Below are 16,146 nucleotides of genomic sequence, written 5' to 3'. Positions count from 1 at the left end.
GCTTTTTAAATTTCCGCTCACCATATTTTGTACTATATGTTGGAAATTTGTATGTGAAGTTATACTTTCCTCCACACTTAAGTAAATTATCATTTTAATTCTAATTTAATTCTGAAACATCCTTCAGATAACAGAAGCTTTATTGAGAGTAACACCCCATTTACCATTTATCAAACACAATCATCTAAAAATAATCCTTATTAAATTTACACACACTTCAGGCAACTGTAGGACCTGAGTCTGTAGGAGGGATTTTTCTCTGCGCAAAGAAAAAACTGATGCATTTGCCTCACATCAACACCTTACTAATGGCCATATCCACAGTCCACTGAAACCAAAGGCCTGAGTGTTGCTGAGTGTGGTGGTCTCTGGATTGGGCCTCTAGCTACTGAAATCTGAGTAATCTGTTTGAAGAAAGAACATCTGAGCTCTCCGAAAGTTGTGTTAAGTCTTGTAATAGTCAAACCATCATGTATACTACTTTCTAGTTTGCATTTGACATCTGCACTTCTCATCACCATGACAACATAGCAATGTGACCCATCATAGATTCTTCTAAAAATTTAGAACAAAGTGTTTTATCAACTTGTTAATTCTGAATTAAACCTTTCTAAACAAAGGGAACATCAAGACTTCTGTTCATTAAACTGAAGTGCAAATGCACAGAGTTTCCAGGGTTCACGGTAAACAGAAGTCTGCAACACTTTTCAGAAAAAAATGTTAATCAATTTGAACTACTTTCCCGTTCAGGCACAGAAGCAAGGATATGTTTTTACTTTATTTTTACTTCAATCTCTAAAATCATTGCTTTTAAGTTTGGGGTTTTATTGAAACTATAAAAAAGTACTGCATGACAGCATGTTGGAAAATATCCATCAGTTTAAAAGACAAATATGCAATTAAATTATGAATGGATTTCAAATATGATTTAACTAAAATTATGCAAGATTTAAAGACTGTGAGATAGATTATTCTTTTCTCCCCTGAAGCCCATGTTATGCAATGTAATTTAAGAAAAGTATTCTGTTTATTTATCTATTGGTCTGTATAATAAAAGGGTCAATTCCAAACAAAGAGGCTGACTTCACAGATGGATTTAGCAACCTCCTTGTCCCCAGAATGTATATGAACTACAAAACCTTCATCGCTGCAACCTTTCAAGTGTCTCCCATTGCTGGATTTTTGTGCTTCCTGTAACAAGCTCCTTGGGTTCCTGCTTGAGGCATCACAGCCCCAAAAAGCCATGTTCTCAGGGAGATCACTTCCCTCCTGACTCCTACTCTGGGATCCTGCTGGGGTTGGTACAAAGTGCCCATCACTCTCTTGTATATTGTGAACAAAAGCTATTGCACAGTGGGGATACTGTTCTATTATAAGTGCCTTAACCACTTATTAGAAGTCTCACCTGAGATAGGAAGACCAAGATTGTTCTCTTCATTGTTTGCATGGTGTTCAGCCCACATTTCCAATGTACTTATGGATAACACAGCCATGAGATACTCTGCAGCTTACCAGAGAGTACCTCAAGTCTCCTGGTTTGAACTATACAATTTTGCATGGCAAAAAGAATGATAAGACTCACTAGCTATTTTACAGCTTACTTACTGTGTATCTTGAACTAGGTCTTAGATATTTCATTAGCCCAGTGAATTTAATAAGGAATTTAATGGTCTAGACAGAAACCTGATTAAAAATTAAATATTACAATGTCCTGTTGTCCAGGAATATTTGTAGGTGCAAAACCTTCACCTGGGTTCTTACACAGAGCTACTCTTAAAAGTATGATACTGTTGCCTTCCAAAAGGCTCATGAGGGCCACATGGATCTGAATGTTGGATCAGACATGAAAGCCTCAAGAGGCTTTCTAACCTCAGGATAGGTTAGACCTAAAACATTCTTTCAACATCCTTGAATCATCAGCCCTTGCAAGTTATGCAATGGTTAATGCTAAGTTATGGAAAACCTCAGCTAGAGGCTGGGGAAAAGTTTCAACTTTCAGTCTGATAATTTGTGGCATCACAGGAAAATTTAGGTTGGAGATCATCTAGTCCAATCTCCAGCACAAAGTTTAGCTACCTGTCATACAATTGCAACACCAGCACCAAGAACAAGATCCTAAGGTTAATCCGTCCTACACAGTGAATCCTGGAGGTTCCCCAGTTGTTGCTGTGCTCACACAGACCAGACATTCAATTCAGCTGTGTTGGCCCACACCTGAAGCATGGAACTGGTGCTTGGATCTGGTACCATTCTGTCATCAGCAATTCTGCTTTAAGGCCCCACCTGGGGAGTCTGCATGAATCCTATTTGCTGTGTTACTCTACTACCTTTGAAAACCAAGCCTACACAGGCCCTAAAAAGACCTCTGCTGGACTCACCTGCAAATCTCCTTGAAACTAGTATTAAACTTAGGTCAAAGGTGTGACTTGATGATCTTTCAGGTCTTTTCCAACCTTAGGTTCTATGATCCTGTAATAATGAGTAAAAAATGAGTAAAAAAATGGATTTATATTAAAGGTGAAATAGTTGGGCTATCCAACTGTTCATTTACAGCTATTGTTCAGTAAAGAGAATGCAAAATAAAGAGTAGGTTCCCCAGATGCGAGCCTCCTTCTACCCTGTTGTTGTTCCTGTTTTTCTCTCATTTTTATTTTGTGTTGTAGCCTCAAATAATATTGTAATATCTCAGTGATGAGATTTAAACACATCTGGATTCACATAGCATGGTATTTTAATACACAGGAGTTTTAAGATTTTACCCAAGTAATTCCCATTTATGGCTGCTAAAATGCATGGCCCGACGCTGAGAAGAACAGGACAGCCCATAAAAAGTCCTACCCACAAAAAAAGACCAAAATCCTAAATCATACCTTATTTTCAGTCAAATCCCCTAAGCCTAGTATTTCCCCTGCCAGCACAGAGTGAGTCAATAGGAAATTCTTTATCTGGGGCTTCACACAGATTTTTGTCTTCTGAAATCTGGACCCACAGGGGCGGACTCAAATCCCACCTTGGTTCACAAGAGTCTTTCTGAAGAGGTGCATGTGAACAGGAGCAGACCACCATCTCACAAGGGAATATAGGATTATATAGCAGGTACAACTTTTCTATGCTTTCCTGTGGGTAGAGGGAGGAATCCCAGCAACTACATTAAAAGTCATTATTCCCTTAAAATTGTATTTCTGAAAGAGACAGGTTATCTGGTACAGAGGAGAGAAGTGGGTAGAAGTGAGTAATGTCACAGTCTGGCTACCCACAACTAGGAACGTTGCCTGATATTAGGAAGCAGAGCAAAGCCTGGATGTGTAGGAGTCGAGTGCACTGTGCTTTTTTAGAAAGCCTCTGAAGAAGAGAAGGCTCAAGGGAGATGTTATGGCTGTCTGCCACTACCTGATCAGAGCATCTGAGAAGACAGACAACATGAGAAATCTCTTTTAGATATTAGTAAAATCTTCTTTGGCATGAGGGTGGTCCAATATTAGAACAGGGCCCAAGGAGGCTGAGGAACCTCCATCCTTGGAGACCTGATTGGATACAGCACTGAGAAAAGCCATCTGGGTCAACATGCTTCAAGTAGGAAGACAAAGTAGATGGGACTTTCAGAGATCCCTTCCCACCTAAATTATTCTGTGATTTTTCTGGATCTGTGTTTCAAGACACACAGAGCCTGTCAGGGATAAGCTGTTGTTCTTTGGTCACACATTGGTATGATCCCTCTCTGAGTAATCTGGTCTAGTGGAGGGTGTAACTAGAATTAGTTGATCTTTAAGGTCCTGTCCAACCCAAACCATTCTATGACTCTATGATTCTTTGATATGTTGAACACAGAAATAATTTTCAGTGTCCACACATACAAGTGGACAATCTAGACAAGGTCAAACTTCATTTTCTTTAAATATGTTCAGTGGAATTAATCAGGAAAATTTTTATTTCTGAACTTCTGCACAGTACTCCAGCAGATAATCTTGGAATTTTGATCCATACTTTTGACAGTAAAAAAAAAAAAAAATTCATTCCCAAGTCTGGATTTCCCAGATGGAGACTTGGACTTTGATATAGACCCCATTAATTGCAATACATGGGTTTATTGTTGTTTTCAGCAGTTTTTTGTCTGAGGAATTTCTGGAGATAATTTCCACAGAGATATACTCAAGTTGGTGTTGGGACATCAGTACATTATGGATGAACCCCTGGTTATACTCCAATGCCCATTCTCACTCACACGCATAGAAGCATAGGATTTTGCCTCTTTTGCCTGTTACTTGTAGGTTCTTGTTAGAAGCCTAAAGAAAAATAAATTATACTGAACATGATCAAACTGTCACACTTTTGAGGTCTGCTCATTGTCCACATGGGCATGCTGCAAAAATTTGATATAGAAGTAGACATCAGTCCAGAGAAGGCTGGTGTTGATTTCACCCACAGCCTGTACCATGAAGGTACCTCTGCCCCTGAAAGTGGCTGTGATGCTTGTGATTCAGGCTTATAAGCTGTGCCTGAACTGATGCAGACACACAAAGCTTCATGCTCTCATCTGTTCCCATTCTAAATTAATAAAGCCTTGATTATAGGAACAGGGGAGCGGAAACTATTTTTGAACAAATTAAAATACTCCATCATGTGTTTTGTGCTTTTTTCTAAGCAATTGGGTTATTTCCCCTCCTCATTAATGCTTTTCACTGAGGATGCTAATGACTCACTCAGCAATGATGCCATTGCTTTTAGTTAATCAGTGCATTAGCAGTCACTGCCGGTGTCAAAATGAGACCAACCTCCTTGTCTCCCATTGAGTATAGTTCACACAGTGAATGTTAAGCAGTGAAAACATCTACAACAAAAGGTTTGTTGTAAGGTAGCTTTTACCCAGCTACCTTTCTGTTGCAACCATCATACCAAACTCACAATGAATTGTTAATATTTGTTCTCCATAAAGAATAAAGTCCTCTGCATTTTCTTCTCATCTGAAGAGAGAAAGTTACACAGTTAGAACAGAGTCAACCCTTCAATAAAATGGAAAGAAAAGTTTTCAGTTGAATAAGTTATCTAAAGATTATGTAAGGCATGCAAGGAAACAGGCTACAGTAGAAACTTTTGAGGAATTATCCATTTACATGGTAGTATTGTCAAATCTTGATAGCTGGACCAGGGATACAGAACTTCATACTCTCATTTTTTTACTACTGTTTAGGTATCTGTTTTCACAATAATTTATCTTTTGTAAAGATGAGAAGAATATTGGTTTCAGATTACAAGAGGCTTGGATAACTGTCTGACAGACTATGGTGAGGGTAATTGGCAGGTTTCACTGTCAGGATAGACAGAGGATGTGAAGCAAAAATACAAAACAGTGAAGACCTGACTGAATTTTTTCCATTTGGTTTGCTTGTTATTATTTCTATAGGTAGATTGGCAAGAAACCATTCTCAGTACTGCTCATTACTGGTTCCTTTTTTTCAGAGTTTATTTTTTGTTTATGCTCTAGTGCTGTATTTTGGACACTTTGTGCTGGCTTCTCATACATGTTTCCTCCCACTGAAATCCCCTTCTTTGACCCCAGGATGAGCCAGCCAGCCAGATTGCCCATGAATATGGACACTGAACTGGAGGATACAGAAACTTTTGAGAATTTCTTGAATTTCAATCATTATCTCTTCTCAGAGCCAGTGGAAAGACTCTTATGAAATTCATTAGTTATGAGATTGGGTTCTTGCCAAACACCTACTTTGACAATGATGAAGATAGAAACTTTCTATTTAGCTAATGTAATAGAAGTGTAGTGGAAATAGATCAACACTGTTGACTGTTTCTCCTGCAAGGAATGAAAAAGATAGTTTAGCATCTCAGCTCAGGAAAAATTTGGGAACATCAACTAGAATTCCTCCTCATTAGGCCTGGAGTAGAGGGTACAAGGAAGGATTGTAGGAAGATTCCCCTGAATTTTCCAGAACAATTAGCTGAAGTTACAATTTTTACTCAGTTTAATTTATAGTCCTTATGCGGTATCTGATGAAATATGTAAAGCATCCCTCCTGACAACACCTTTCTAGAACAGAGGTCTATGAGACAAGACCACAGGTTCAGAGGAAGAATAAACAGTGTAAGCAATCTTTTTTGAGTTTTGATCCAGTGCCTTCATGCAAGATGATCCACCTCCTCCAACCTGTAGCATGAAAGCTTTCACAAAGAAGCTATTGCCTTCCTATCAGACTTGATTCTGTTTAGATGTACAGCAATGGAAAAGCATGAAATAGTCTTACCGCCCTGATATTCACAGAATCACAGACTATTCTGAGTTGGAAAGGACCCACAAAGATCACTGAGTCCAACTCTTAGCCCTACACAGAATATACCCAAGAATCACACCATGTTCCTGACAGCATTGTTCAAACGCTTCTTGAATTCTGTCAGGCTTGGAGCTGTGATCACTTCCCTGGGGAGCCTGTTCCAGCACCCAACCACCCTCTGGATGAAGAATCTTTTTTCTAATATCCAACCTAAACCTCCTCTGACACAAGTTCAGGCCATTCCCACAGAGAAGAGATCAGTGCCTGGCCCTCCTCTTCCCCTCACGAGAAAGTTGTAACTGCAATGAGGTCTCTGCTCAGTCTCCTCTTCTCCAGGCTGAACAAACCAAGTGCCCTCAACCTCTCCTCATACAGCTCAAGGCCCTTCACCATCTTCATTACACTCTTTTGGACACTCTCTAAGAGCTTAATATCTGTCTTGTATTGGAGTGCCCAAAACTGCACACAATATTCAAGGTGAGGCCACACCAGTGCAGAGCAGAGCAGGACAATCCCCTCCCTTGACCAGCTACCAATGCTTTGCCTGATGCCCCCAGGACACAGCTGGCCCTTCTGGCTGCCAGGGCACTGTTGACTCATATTGGTTGACTTGCCATCAACCAAGACCCTCAGGTCCCTTTCCATGGCACTGCTTTCTGGCATCTCATTCCCCAGTCTGTATGTACCTACAGGGCTGCCCTGTATTGAAGGAAATTATGAAGGAGATTCTTAGCATTTTATGTAAGCAAGATTAATGCAATAAAAGTGCCTATCTTCTGTTATATTTTCAACAGAAGGCACCAGAACATTACAGTTCTTCAGGAAAGAAGGCAATTTACACCTGATCTCACCAATTTCAATGGTACAGAGTAAACAAATATATTTATAGTTATTGTTTGTAAGAAAGTGTAAATCACTATTTATCATTCAATTCTGTCTGAACTTCCATAAAAATTCTGTTTCACAACTAGCCTTTGGTCTTATTGAATCTTGTGAAATATTAAAAAATAAAAAAGCCATACTGAGGAGATTGTTGACAGAGCATCCTCTTAAACAAGCAGAGCCTTAGAATAGTCTTTAAAAATATAATATTGCTCCTTGCAACAAAGCAAATCTTATACATTATTGAGTCACTTTAGAATAGTTAAAAGTATCCCTTTAGGAAGAACACCTATTTTGAAGATCGTGTGGAAACTATTTGTCATCAGTTCCTTTTTCTTTATTCAGGTGAAGTATTTATAGGAGCATTTGGGTCACTAAAGCTTTACTTCCCTAGCATGTATTATGTTTTCACACTCACAGTTCCAGTGTCATCTGCCTTTGCTGGAGCTTATGAACAAATAGGTGGAAATCTGCCCCTCTGTAGGTGTGTTGGTGTCCCAGCTCAAACAGGAATGACACCATCAGACCATTTGTTGTTAACTCCCAAGCACTGATAAAAAGCCTCATAGCTTTCCTTCACCATCAGATTGTGGTGCAGTCGGTCAACCTTCTAAGGCAAAAGCTGTGACTGTTAGAACAATAACAGAAAAGGGTTGTTCCTTACTTTGGCTTATGGTGATATGACTGCTGATAAATTCAAACTAGAAAATGCACCTCTATTAACTCGCTGGGTAGTTGCTTGTTACGTAATTTGCCCTGTTTGTGATTCAAACTACTCAAGGATAAAAATAAGGCAGAGTCTCACTTGTATTTTTTTTTAAGCGGAATCGGTAGCAGTGATGCTGTTGTCCTAATTTTGTCCATGTCAAAAGCCAAACAGAGGCTACTACTGAAAAGTTTTTTCATCATAGAGAACGTTGTATGATAAAATGTTTTCCCCAGGCAGGTTTAAGAGGGGCTGATCCTCAGATGTGGAAATGCACAGGAAACCACTGTTAAAGAGTAAGCTTTGTGCAAACAAACTTGTTCAAATAAACTCGTCAGTGTCCTCTCAAGTTGCATAGATAGTAATCACTCATTAATCCAAGGACAATTCACATGCTTTTAATGGCCCATTAGCCAAAGGCAGGGCTGTGGGAACATGCTGGTGAGATGAAAGGACATGCTTCCCACGAATGGGAAGCGTGGCAGAGTGAAAGTGAAGGGAGGAACCACGGGGAGATAATGGGATCCAGAGGGCCAGGAGACTCAAACCAGGCTCTTTTGGAGGGTGTCAGAAAGGACACGAAGGGAAAGTGAGCCAGGTGTTTAAATGCACGGCTTTAGGTCACACGTGAAGAGTAGAGACTACCTGTCCTCCCTTACTCTTGGAAACAAACAGCTCTAATTATTCCAAAACAAATATTAACCTCTCAGATCAAAACAACCTAAACAACTCAATAATTCATTCAGCTAAACCAAAACATGTGCATAATTAAATTCCTTTCAATTTTGATGGTTTGGTTGCTTTTTAAAAATTTTCCTTCCTTTCTACCTTTCTATACTAAAACCTGTTGTTTTGAATGAAACGTCAAAGCATTGTAGTTCAACAGCATAAGCCCTTCGACATTTTCAAACCAATACTTTGTTTCTATGTCACTTTTTTTTTTTTTTTAATAGATCTATGTTGTGAGGGGAGAGAATGCAAGCAGGAACTGACCCATTTATATATGAGGGGCTGTTTTCTGAGGTGCTAGTGTGCTGTAGCAGTGAGGGCTATCTGAATGTGTACATGTAACGTACAATTAGATTTAGAGAGGAACTGGACAAGATTCATGACTTATTACTATGCAGGACCCTATGAACATCACTTTCAACAGCAAATTCTTAAATTGCATATTATGAATGGTATTTACTAAATTATTGACATGCATAGAATTATTAAATAGTGTATATTAAACACAAAATTATTGAACTATTTAAATACAAGTATAAAATACTTTAATAGGATTTTATTTCTACTAAGATCATGATTTTCCCCTGCTCTGATAGAAGCCTACATTAAAAATTCTTTGGCCCATCTGTTGGTAGGGAAAAACAACCCCACCAGAGATGGCTTTTGCTATTCTGGCACTGGCTTGTGGCCCACTATATTCACTCAAGGTCTACAGAATCCAGAAATTTCTCTTGAACTTCAAAAGCTTTTCTGTAATCTGACTTCCACATCTTTTCTATTGACAGGGAATCAAAAGTGTTTACAGAAATGGGAAATGTGCAATGGCATTGTAGTAGAAAAGGCTCCTGATAAAGATGTATTGCATTTGTCAGAGCAAAAAATAAATGTTCCTGGTTCATATAAGGAAGATATAAGATGTGCTCACACAATATAGGCTGAGCATGGCACTGTGGCCTCACTGCTGGGCAGGGCTAGGCAGTGTGCCGTGTGGTTTCTGACCAACCTTAAGAGTAGCGGTTGCCAGGGACGTGAATATACAAGCCCACTGCGTTTGCTGCAGTGCAGGTTCGCCCTTCCTGCACTGCCACTTGTGACACGGTGTTTAAGCTGCCGCCCAGTGGCAGCCTGCAGCTGCAAGGAACAGCATCGTGGGCAACCAGCACCAAACTCGGCTCTTTTTAAGCCTCCCTGGGGTGGCCCCTCATCCCAGGTCCCCTGATGCCATCTCACCATGCTTGTCTCAGCCTGGGGAGACTGGTGCACATTGCCTATCCCTTTGCCTCTGCCCCTGTAAGGCAAGTTTCTGCCTACTAACAATCCGTTCAGCCTGAGAAATTATTCAGGTAGACAGTGCTCAGGTGAACAACAGACTAACCCAGAGCATCTCTAGCTCACTGCAAAGCTTGCTCTACTCATCCTTGCTCTCCTGACCCTCAGCCAACACAGGGAAAGTCTCTGCATAGCAAGAAAACACCGCAGTACATCTTACCTTTCTTTCTGTTTCATTTCAAAACATACTGACAAAGAACTGTCCTCTGCTTTTCTTTTCTTTTCATGTTATTTCCTTGTGATTTTATGTCCTAATCAAAGCACTTGTGAATCCCCCACTGTGCTATCACAGCGTTTTAGGGGTTGAAAAAATTATAGTAGTCTTTCCCCAGCTGAGAAATAATGAAGGAACATCCCTGATCTTTATTGCTCAAATAAACCCAAGAAAAACAACTGATAAGTATAAAATCTCGCATGTGATATACTTTTTTATCTTTAATGCGGGATTTGTACTTGTGCCCCAATTTCACTGCTGTTCACTACATGTGTCTGACTGTCCTCCTTTGTGGAGGAAAACTGGGGGGACAACTGGGCTGCTTAAGGAAACTCTAGGTTTGAATTTGTACCTTTTGTGAGTTTTTTCTTTTGTTTTTTCCTTTTTTTCCCCACAATTTTCTCATTTATTTAATGCACAAAATTACAGTTACAATTCTACGTATTGCTGAATACTTACAACCCTGCTACTTTGCTAAAATCAATTCCACATAGTTTTGAAGCACTATCACATCAAGGTTTATTATGGCTACAGCACTACTCAGTGCAAAGGTGAACACCTAAGACTGGATGAGTGATCTTTGGAACATATAAAATGACTAAATTTCCATCTATAATTTGCTGGGAGTTTATATGACAAAGGCACAACTCTTTGAAAGAGCGTGCACCCAGCTTCATTCTTTGTGAGGCAAAAATCCAGTACGCCTGGAAGTTGGGAATTTTTATTGAAATGGCAGCATCATCAATCTGATGAAGGTTGTTATGTTAGTATAAATACCTGGATTTAGTCCCCCCTCTTCAGGAAGCTATAAAAGATTCTTCTAAATTGCAATTTATTGAGTTTGTTTCAAGGATCTTAGCCAAAAGCATGAACAGCAGAGGACTATTTCATAGCTTTCTCATCAGGACGAGCAAAGCTCTTGAGGGATGCTGTGCAGACATTTCAAGGAAATGTTAATATCTGCAGCTTTCTATATCTCTGAAGCTCTGGGGCTTTAGAGCACCTAATTTTGAAGCTTAGCAGTGCCTAAAAGTCCTGCTGAGAGACATTAAAGCTCTGTTATAGAAGTTACTGGGAACAGATGTAATAAGAAAGAGAATTTCTGTCCCAGGGAACTTTAGACCTTGTACATGATGAGACACAATAGACAAACATGCTAAATATGTAGGGAATTTGGCCAATTTAAAATGATCATGTTTAGTATGAGCATCAGTTGCAGCTGAAAGACAGTTTAATATCTCACTTGTAAACTGAGGGGAGTAGTAGAGCTGAATGTAATATTTCTGTGAGACTACTGGGACTTCTAAAGCACTGGTCTGTTACCTGTCTTCTTTCACACACTCCTGAAACACCGTACAAAGCTTTGCGTGACACCACCCAAAACTTTTTTCTCTCCACTTTCTGCTGATACAAGCAGCTGCTGGTTTGGAAGCTGTAACTTTGGCAAGGCTCTACAGCACTGTGCAAGCAAGCTCTTCTTATGAATGTTCAGAAAAGTAATGGAAATGTCTTTGTTATGAAAGGGAGAGAAGGAAAGGACCAAATGCTTATGCCTCTATCTGAAACGCCTTTTTCTACCCTTCTTTCTCTGTGGAAAACAAAATCCACCTCCATCTTGATGATCATTCCAAATTTTTATCTACTTGAATTGTGGTAGATTTTGTATGGGGCCCTTAATCCATGATTTCAGATGCTACAGATGTTGACCAAACAACTGAAAATTTTCTGTAATACAAGAAACCAGGGCAGCAGTTGACAGTGACAATGGTGGCAGCACAGGAGCACAGGTTTGAGAACCTCTGCAGAAGCCAAAGAGGACCATACCAGGCTCAAGGGAAAGGATGCACTTAGCAGTTATTTCGCAATTTTTCCCGTTATTTCCCTATGGCCGTCACATGGCCCTAATTACCACTATGCATATATGAGTACATTACATTCTTCATGGACCTACTAGGAGGTAGGGAAGAAGTATTTGCCAAGTTTTAACACATAATTTCAGAGCTTTGTCTAAAGTCACTTGGGAAGACTGTGTCAGTGAAGAAGAACAAATCTAGATTCTTGCAGTTCCTTCCTGTAACTCAGCCATGAGCCTTGATGGTTTGTCAGCATTTTATATTTTAATTTCTCAAATACTCCCACTCTGTAATGTTTCATCCTAATGCTTTTTTAATGCTGTCCTACTTTTCTGTCTTTTAGCTTGTCTAATTTCAGGGGAAAAGATAGACAACTGATGCCAAGGAAACCTATAAATCACTTTACATAATTCGTAACACTACTGAAAAATCTGTTTGAGATTTATGTCAGTGCGAATGAAATATGCCATTTGCAAGCTGCCTTTTATAATTTACTAAGCAAGCTGAAAATGTTTGTTAAAACAAGCTTTGTTAGTGTGTCATCTACTGGAGTGGAAGAAATAGTTTGTTGACAGATCACAAGAATTAGATTTTTATGGTTCCCCATCCACTTCAAAGGGCTTTCTTTTCTCTGACAGGGTTGAGACAGGATGCCACTTAAGAAGCATTGCACATACTCTAGAGGACCATCTCTGTTTTTAATTCATACAACTATCCTTCCTGAATTTTCCTCCAGTTAGCTAAATACTATATGTTCCAACACCTTAATCTGAAAAAAATAGGTATATAGACACACAAGTTAAATGTTTAAGGGTATGTGATGCACACTTGAAAAGCTTTAAATAAAACATTTGTGTCACATAACCTGCTTTGGGCACTCACTTGATCGTGTTTGCTATCAGGCAAATCTGGTGGCTGGGCTGTGTGTGCCAGTCTGAGAAGAAGGCCAAATCCCAGATCCAGATCCCAGTGAAGTGATATTAAGATTCCCCTGGACTTCACTGAAGTTTGACAGAGGACCTGAAGAAACATGCTGAGCACCCTCTCCATTTCAAGACTTTTTTACATGAGCCAAAACACTGGGAAGGTGCCTAGAGGAAAGACTATCCTAAGGGATAGATACAACACTAGAAAAACCTCCTGTGCAGGACAACTTGAACACACTGCACACCGTTTCCAATGTAAATAAGGCCCAGACCAGGAATGTGTATATAGAAATCTGTTCCACAGCTTGCAGTGCTGCAGGTTCTGCTTGCACACTGGCTGGAAATGTTATCAAGCCAACATCTTCTTGAGTGTTAATTTCACACACTGAGAGAAAAGGAGAGTATAATTAGAGCACCCTATTATTTTCATTTTGGCAGGAGCCCTCATTTTGAAGAGGAGAAAGAGGTGGCCCAAACTGCATGCGAGAATCGTGAGAGCACCATCGTCATGCTCAGTAAAACCCTTTGCAGGCTGGGAGGTTGGACCGTTGCCACAGCTCTTGTGATAGCCCATCTCTCAGAAAGCTATGGAAAATAAAATCAAATAGTGGCATTCCTTTGCAAGGTGGCGAATATCCTAATCCTACTTACATGTTAGGGTGACTGAGAGAAAAAAAACCCTAAAAAAATAATTGCTATCAAAGCTGCATGGCATATATGGTTCATTGCATTTTCCAGAATTATCAAGGGATTTTTATACTTCTTCTGAAAATAATAATGAGAAATTGCAGTGAATGTGCTTATTATTTTCTTGATTATTATAATTTCTCTTCTCTCTTTCAAGGACAAAAAAATCCTGTCTTCACCAAATGGTTACTTCCATTTGCAACATGGCTGCTTCACATGCTTGCAGAGGTGAGGAGTTCAGAGCTGGGGGAGGCTGAATCCAGTGGCAGCTGTGGTTGGTGGCCACTGAGGTTCTGCAAAGGAAAGCCATGAATTACAGAAGTGAGAGTGGGAGCATGTTAAAGTGAAAGATGTGGGATAATGCCAGCATGGAGGCTGTGGAAAACCAAGAAACTGCATTGCAGTGGCTCATGCATGACAGGACCACCCTTCGTGGGCTGGTCTGATGTCTCTCCAGTTGTTCACTGTGTGAGAGAGGAGAAAGTCAGGAGTGCAAAAGCTGAATGGGGGGATGCCCAGGGAAGCAGGCATAAAAAGATGCCACGTGTCTACACTCTCCTCCCAGGGTGTGTTGCCCAGTTGTGCCTCATGCCTGGGGCAGAGCTTCTTGCAAGTACTGGAGCACAGAAATTTTTCTCTGAAATGTAGCAATGCTGTAGGGAATCATGAAAATCTTCTGGCCTTGCTTTGGTGTGTTTTCTCCTTCAGAAAATGCTGATTAAAAAAAAAAAAAAAGGTTTAAAAACCCCAAGGAAATCTCAAAGGGAATTTGAAGTAGTTCCCAGAGTGCAGAGGTGACAGAGTTGTTATGTGTCAAGGGTTATCCATCTTATTAAAGCAAATGCCTCAGCCTAGAGTAACATTAAGCTGTTGGGGGAAAAAAAAAGGAGAAGAGAGAGAAAAAAATGATTTGACCTAAATTATAAATAGCAACATGAATCATACTCTGTGAAAGCTTTTTTCCCTCAAAGATACTCTAGAGTGCTACCCAGAATTGTATGTCATGGAGATGTGCATTTCTTAAAAATTACTGAAGAGGCATTTTAGTGATATGACAGACTGCAAAACAACTGTCTAAGAAAACAGTAGAACAATTACTGCCTTGCAAGAAGCTCAAGGACAAGAAAGCAGTAACTACTGCTGCTGGAATTGTGCTTGTGTTTTTCCCGTGGACAGAAAGAAAAACAAGTTCCTCCTTACAGCAACTTCAACTCTGTTGCAGGTGTCATAATGACTGTCAAGTTGAAGCCATGAGCCAGAGTAATTTGAGCTCCTCATTCAAAAGTGACAGGAAAACAGCATCTCCAGCTTTAGTTAGACCAATCTAGAAACACTTTTGCTTAGAGCACAAGTGTGAGGCTGCAAATCATGAAACTGCCACTGACTGAGACCTTTCTTCAAGGCTGTTCATTCCTTTGGAGCAAAAAACGCAGAGCTTTGTTGAAAATGTCATAGCCGTATTTTTTTCTAGCAGGAGGAAAAGGAATTTCCATGAATGTTTCTTTCAGGATTAACATTTGCTGTCTGTTTTGAACTTAACATGGGGGATGACTGGGGAAAATCAGAAGTTAATTTTGTCCACTGTTGAGGATGACTGAGTCCCCTCAGCAGTGTCTCATCTCACCCCTCTCTTTTGGCTTATTTTTCCAAAACCCAAACCTTGCAGAGCTCAAACCCAGCTATTAAAATGTGTAAAACTGAATCTAAATATTGGAAGATGCCTTTTTATTAAGAAAAAAGAAGAAGTTAAAATTCTATTAATATGGTGGCTGTTCCTCCCATCTGTAGTGTGGGAGTTTTACTTGTGCTAATGAGTAGAGAGTTTAAAATTCTCCATTCAAAGAGTGGAGATTGGCACACAGCTGCCTTGACATAATAAAATAAACTTATTTGAGGCTACTTCTTGAACTAGATACAACACATACAGTGCTTCTGACATTTAAATTTGAGGCCCATGGGACTCCAGAGCATAAGGTAAGGTCTGGGTGTGTTCAAGCTTCCCTCAGTCACTCAATTCTAGAGGTGGAAGGCTCAGAAGAGCCTTTGTTGTGAGCTGTTGAAATTCATCTTGACCCGTAATGTGTGAGGTCCCAGCACATTCTTCCCTGCACCTACAGTCAGGGCCCTCTGAGGAACAAGCAGGAAATGGTCCATCAGCCGGGAAGTAGCAGGAGAGGTGAAATCCTCTCCATTCTGTCCTGTCTTCAGGAGGGCCATAGCACTCCCAAGGCATCACAGGTTTTAATCTGAGATCATAGGTGGGAAGGAAACTGTAAGGGCTCTGATTTCAGCTGTCCCCGGTGCTCACACTCAATGTCTCTGAAAAAGGCGTTTTGCTGGAAAAATCTGATTCTCCAGCCAAGCTCTCATAAGGAAAACAGGCACAAAGCCATCAAAGAAGAGGAGGTGACGTGGCTGATACATGACCCACACTTCCAAAGTGTGGGAGCATGCAGGCCTAGCAACCTGTTATCAGCGTGGGCTTGGTCCTTTGCAATTCAATCAGCAACAACAGCCTGTGCTGGGGCTTAGCTAG

Source organism: Myiozetetes cayanensis, unplaced genomic scaffold (assembly GCF_022539395.1).
Source record: "Myiozetetes cayanensis isolate MyiCay16 unplaced genomic scaffold, myiCay2020 scf2-11, whole genome shotgun sequence".
NCBI lineage: Eukaryota > Metazoa > Chordata > Aves > Passeriformes > Tyrannidae > Myiozetetes > Myiozetetes cayanensis.
This window is presented reverse-complemented; position numbering follows the sequence as displayed.